Raw genomic sequence first — 6,596 nt, 5'->3', positions numbered from 1 at the left:
CCACTTTGTTTATTAGTTTAAACGCGTAGTCTACAATGTACAGAAATAACATATTGGCCTATTTGGTACATTTGGGATAGGATCCATTGCATCGATTCTTCGCAAGGGGGCACAACCATCTTTTCTGTCCGTTTGGTTTTGAGCTGCCTGTGTCTGACGTATGCGGATGCGGATATGTTTTGGTTCGGTTCTTGGTTCTTTCCTTTCCATGTACTGTTTCCATGGATGAAGAGTAAAATAAAGGTCCTTGGTGTTTCATGCATAGTAGGCTTTTCAAACCTTAAGTTGTTTTTGCTTTGGAATATTCAACCTAGGTGTTGTAGGCCTAGGCTACTCGTTCAATCATCTCGGCAGCAAAAACTCAAATTAAATGGAGTCTATCTACCACCGATTCAATTCTTATGACTTCGAGAGCAATACCAATTTTCAGGAAGGTTTAAGAAGTATCCAAGAGAACAAGGGAGCAGAAAATATATTGAAGCTGAAATTGTTCTATTATAATAGGTTTGTAAAGTCCTCAGATAGCAGGACAGTCTCTTACAGTGTGTGTACAGTGTGCTGGCTGAAATGTCTATTTTCCTTTTCTGTTTTTTTTTTTTTAATACAGATTCGTCGAGCCTGTTGATTTGGAGGGTTACAGACAATGGAGTCGCTGTCATAAATCGCAACCCGTCACCGCAGCTTGCTTTGAATCCTGTAATTTGGAGGGCATTAATCAGGTCACTAAACCCATGGGGCAGTCCGACCACGAACAAGCGCTTCTCGGTTCCCGTCAAAGCGAGGGAAATGACAGTCTGTCATTTGCAGACGTTCTCCGCCTGATTCAAGCCGGTGAAGAAGTCCCAGGCATTGAGAATCTGGATATTAGGCCGTGCCAACAAACACCAACAGTCTCACAATTGTCACGAAGGTTAAAACCATGGGAAAGGGATAATTCAGGCATTTCTATGTCGCTAAATGAATAAAAACAAACAAATAGCTATGCTGACTCACACTTCTGTCTTAAACCCAGCGTTGTGCATTTGTTGAATAACTGTCAACAGTCGTTTAGATGGCATGGGCGTGATGCTGCTTTTGACATAAAAAAAAATAAAAGTTAGATTAGGCCTAGGCCACTGGTGTGCACAGTTAGGCTACATGAGAAAAAATATTTCAATGCTCTCTAGAGTGGCACTTCAAACAATAAAACCTTCTAGTGTTGTAGGCTAAACGTAATGCAACACCCTAAGATGCTCCTTAAATGGTATATAGGCCTAATTGCCGTTTCCTAGTGCCCTTCCATTGGAAGAGGGTGCTATTATGGAGTGTGGTGCCCTCTATGCTGCCCCTCATAGACAGTATATCTATACAGTCTATGCTGCCTCTACATGACAGTGTTCCAAAGGGTGTCATTTCCGGTACAGAATGCAATGGAATGCAGCCCTATAAATCGTACTACATGTGAAAGAAGTGCCAACGCAGGTGCTCTTTTAGTGAATATAATGTGATGCAGTGAATTAAAGGGTGTCCCTACTTTCAATTTAGGGAATTTTCCGGATGCCCCTGCAGTGGAAAATGTAGTAGATGCCCTTAAAATGGAATATACTTGAAGTTCCCTACAGGTGCCTTTCTAAAAAGAAAAAAAAAACATGAAAAAAGCAGCACTATGAAGTGCCCTTGCAATGGAAAGGAAAGCAAATCCTAGTCAAATGAGATGTAGTGCCCTACAGTCTTCCTTACCATGTGCCCTCTAGGGAAGGTTTTTCCAAAGATCTGAAATAATAAAGATGTTACAATACAGAAATGTAGCTTTCCCAAGCCTTTAATCTTAGTCTGGTTCAGTAAAAGACTTCTGACTTGACAGTTAACTCTGCATTTGAGATCTGTATCAATCTACAATTACTTCCACATGTAGGCTATGTGGCCCTGTTTCAATAACGAAGAATAATAGAGGAAACTGAAGGACACAATAAAAGGTCATGGATGCGTGTTCATAATTTATGCAACATGGCTCTGTTCCAGATGTTTTTTGAGTTTGTTTACAGTATATTTAAGAACAATGTATCCAAGTGCAAACATATCTGACTATTTCTAGGCCTACTATTCATACTGTATACTGGGGCATACTGTAGGCTACTCAAACATGTCCTAAAACAACCCTTAACGTTCGTTTTCAAAACTGTGCAACTCACCGAGTGGTTAGTGGTGTTCGTTGATGTTCAAAAACAAGTAGCGTAGCGAAATACAGTTTCTGTCGTGTTTTATTTGGCATTTTGTAAAATCCCATTGATTTTTGTTGGAAGACTCATTGCACGTTGATAGCTGCGCCACAGTCGGCTTCATGTTCAAATATTGAGCGGTTGTGAATAGTTCCACAATAGCAAACTAGATGTACCGCATAGCGGTACAAAATATGACCGCCGCTCAGTCCTGTACATCCGTTCCGCGAAAATAAATCACACTTCAATTTGTCTCCATATTTTACTCCATCCCCCACTCTTGAAACTTTTGTGTATGCTTGTTTGGCATGCCTGAGTGTGTGTGTGCGGCTGCACAGAAAGTACCCTACTGGTGCTGAAAAGGTGAATAGATTGTAGAATAGCCAAAGAAGATGTAGAATTGTTATAAAACCTTTAAAATCTCTAAACAATCACAAGTAGGGCAGTTCATCACAGTTCATCCATTGCAACTGGATTGATGAAAGGTCACTTACACCTGTCGGCTACATTGTATTTGGGAAAAGCAAAAGGTATCAGCATAATGTTATTTATTTATTTATTTTTTATGTATTTATAAACAAAAACATCTCTGTCAGTTCCATGCCGTTTTCAACAGCTATCAAAAACAAAGGTCATTTTTGGATGGATGGATTTTTTTTGTGAATGTTTCTTCTTCTACATAAGATTTTAGTCATCTTTAGTTCATGTAATACTTTATTGTCAATGCACAAATTAAGTAACAGTAGTCTGAAAACGTTATTGTTAATGCACAAATTAAGTAACAGTAGCCTAGTCGGAAACGAAAATGCTGTTTTACATCTAACCAGTGGTGCAAATAACTGACATGTCCAAATGGGCCTTGATGAAATGCGCCGCTAGACTGTTCATACACATTTTAACGGGCCAAAGTTGAAGAGCTTTTGTCCGTTATTGTTAGTGCAAATATAGGCTGATTCATGTTCCCTTGCATTGTTTAACTGAGGTCCATGGCTAGTCTGGCTTTCATCAGACCAAGCTCAATCTTTTAAGAAATCAAAAATAAATAGCGGGCAGATCAGGCTGGGTTCACCCAGCCTAGTCCATAGGCACCGATATTGTTTAATTTTCCGATTGAGATATACACGCTCTGGCTATTCTAAATGCAAAATGCATCAGGGAGTTATGACAAAACGGTAACTAACAAACTAGATCCTAATAGAAAGTTGTTAGCTTCCCTAAGCTACAGGTAGGATTATAAGGTAGGCCTATTGACAACATAAATTGTCAATAGGCTATGCTGGCTACACAAATAAAATCTCCTTTGAAACCAATGGCTTACGCCTTTACAGTATCAAGCGGACTTAAACTGTCATATCGTGGCGAAAAGTTGTAATAACATTCACGCAGCTCCATGAGTCAAAGAAAGCGCGAATGAAGTAGCCACTTCTAAATGGGACCCACTACACAGTAGCTTAAGGTGTTTTGCTAAAGCAGCCATAATGAAATGAAGGTGTCATTGTTTGGATACTTCACACACATCGCTTTTTAATTTCACAGACTACAACTACCAAGCTGTAATCAAAGCACATCGATTCCCCTCTCACACCCTGCACGCACTTAAAACAAAATAAACAGGCGTCTCAGTCTCACGCATGTATAGGCAAAACTGTATCAGACCAGTGTAACGTTGGTAAATCTTCCATTGCACAGAATGATTTTGTAGCACGTGCAATAAATGACAGTCGAAAGATACAAACAGTGCTGCTATACATTTGCTTGGTATAACCGCATTTATAGTTTTCTATAATTGCAATAAATCAAATGCCTCCATCACTCAACCAACGCTAATGGTAACATTACCTAGGTCCTTATTGATATTACAAGATTAACGTACCTGCAGTAAAAAATCACAAATGAGTGCAGGGGGCAAATCACAAATGAGTGATTATGAGCCAGGTTGATGTGGGCCCTTGAGACCAACATACCATAAAAGATTCACAGAGAACTGTGTCTGCCATACCCTCCTTTTATGGGGTCCAGTCCAGCACAGAGAACTGGGGCTGCAGATGAAAACGAAAAATGACGGTTCCATGCTATCCATGTGGGGTACATGCTCACCAAGTTTTGTGTACCCCGGTCTTTCAGTGTCCCGAATCCTTGTTGGTGTATCGCCACTAAATGTACACATAAATTATTTTATTGTAAGGCCCCCCATGAACGAAAGTACACAAAACTTGGCATGCATTCAGAGGGTGTCATAATGATCCTACACTTTTAATTTCGTGCAGTTTTGACCTTGTCAGCCAGAGATATTGAGATGAAAACACCTAATTTTTTGCTTTTTTATTTTTAACTAGGTGGCGCCATACATAAAATAAGTGGTAATGGGATGGGTTGACATGCCCCTTAAGACCAACATACAAAAAAAAGGTGGACCTCCTAGGCCCCTACGGTTCTCGAGATATTCACAGAAAACTGTCTCCGGCCACCTACAGGCCAGTTGGTGTATAGTAACATAAATTAATTTATTGTGTGGCCCCCATGAACGGAATTCCACAAAACTTGGCGTGCATACAGAGGGTGTCATAATGATCCTACACTTCCAATTTCGTGCAGTTTTGACTATGTTAGGTCACAGATACCTTCAATTACACCACCTCATTTTTTTACTTTTTTTGTGTTTAACTAGGTGGCGCTATACATGAAATGAGTGGTTATGGAATGGGTTGACATGGCCCCTTGAGATCAACATACAAAAAAAAAAATGGTCCTCCTAAACCCTACGGTTTTCGAGATATTCACAGAAAACTGTGTCTGCCCCACCCTCCTTTTCGGGGTCCAATTCAGCGGGGGGGCTACAGATCAAAACGAAAAACGATGGTTCCATGCTATCCATGTGGGGTTACATGTCCACCAAGTTTCGTGTACCCCGGTCTTTCAGTGTCCCGGGAATCATTGACGGAAATTTGGGCATGCGAAAAAGAAAAAAGAAAAAGAAAAAAAAAAAAAAAAAAAAAATCTGACTAAACCTATATGACCGCTGCGCGGCGGTCATAATAAGACGGCTGGAAATCATACATTGCGCCGATATATTTGCTTTTAATAATCAACGAACACCACTAACCACTCTTTAAACACATTAAAATTGATGATAAATTACCATTCCCTTTGCATTTTGACTGGCCGAATGCTTACCTGAAACAGCTGGCCAATTTTACCTTAGATTCTGGCCCATTTTACCTGAAACTGCTTAAAAAAGTTGGCACAGTTGACGTTTCAAGAACTGTAGGGCCTAAATAATTATATTTTATTACATAATTTCAACACAAAATGACCAAAAACAGTCATTAGTAATCATAAAAACACTTGGAAAAGGCATATATAGTATTATATTATTTTCCCAACTGATTTACCAAAAAGTGGCCCAATTTAGCTGATATCACCCTATATATCTTTCAAGAGTGATGCATTTTGATAAAACTTTATATTGTAAGCAAGGCTACTAGTTGCATCACCTGGATTAGTCTGAAATGATGGCATTTAACAAAGAAAAAGTAATACTGTGTCATACAGTGAGAATACCATATATGATTAATAGACAGGACAACATTCACAGTGCAGGATATTTATTCAACATCTTGCAAACACAAGGCAAAGGCAAACACAGCTATGTGTTCTAACATTCTATTGCAAATAATTAAACACAGACAAACCAAATGTAAATAACTAAAAACAGTAGAAAATATCCGAGTAGCACCAAGACATTTAAGTTAATTTAAAACGGTAGAAACTATGGAAATAGCACCAAGTCATTTAAGATAGTTACAATCATACACAATACCCATTAACTGCTGGTGTTTCAGGGCCAGAGCCCTGTACACAGAACATGATTAAATCATGTGGCACAATTCACTTAACTATAACTACTGGGATAGTGCTTGATTTTCTTTCTGATCACACACTACTTTGACTCACACTCTCTTTTTGAAATAGTACTTTCCCTTGAATATTCTCACTAAAGATCACGGACACAATCCTTTTAGGCACTTGCTCAAGGAGATATTAACATTGTAAATTAGGCCTACAATGTGTCAATGTGTCGAAGTTTGAATGATTTGCAGTGGCTTGGAGGGCAACCTGATTTTTCAAAGCCCCTGTGAGCAAAGAAAGCTGGAGGATGGTCCTTGTCAAGATTAATACAATTATTCAATTTTAAAATGACTATTTTTTAAAAATCTTAACACTATAGACATTTCAATAATTAAAATCAATCATAAATAATAGCTAAATATTTTTCACCTAAATCAAGTCAAATAAAACAAAAAATACTGAGGTAGTGGATGAGATTTTCACCTGGGGCCATATTCACAAAGAATTTTAAGGCTAAAAGTAGCTCCTAAGTGGCGAATTTAGGAGCAA

The 6,596-nt window shown here is 38.8% G+C and overlaps 1 long non-coding RNA gene across 1 annotated transcript; it reads left to right on the top strand.

Annotated features, from left to right (window-relative positions):
* Positions 1-165: 165 nt before the first annotated feature.
* On the top strand, positions 166-994 carry LOC125292946. Its single transcript, XR_007193303.1, has 2 exons — positions 166-504; positions 608-994. It is a non-coding gene; the product is annotated as an uncharacterized LOC125292946 (long non-coding RNA).
* Positions 995-6,596: the final 5,602 nt, after the last annotated feature.

This window comes from Alosa alosa, chromosome 4, assembly GCF_017589495.1.
Source record: "Alosa alosa isolate M-15738 ecotype Scorff River chromosome 4, AALO_Geno_1.1, whole genome shotgun sequence".
NCBI lineage: Eukaryota > Metazoa > Chordata > Actinopteri > Clupeiformes > Clupeidae > Alosa > Alosa alosa.
Note: the sequence above shows the minus strand (reverse complement) of the source record. Positions and strands in the feature narration are given on the sequence as shown.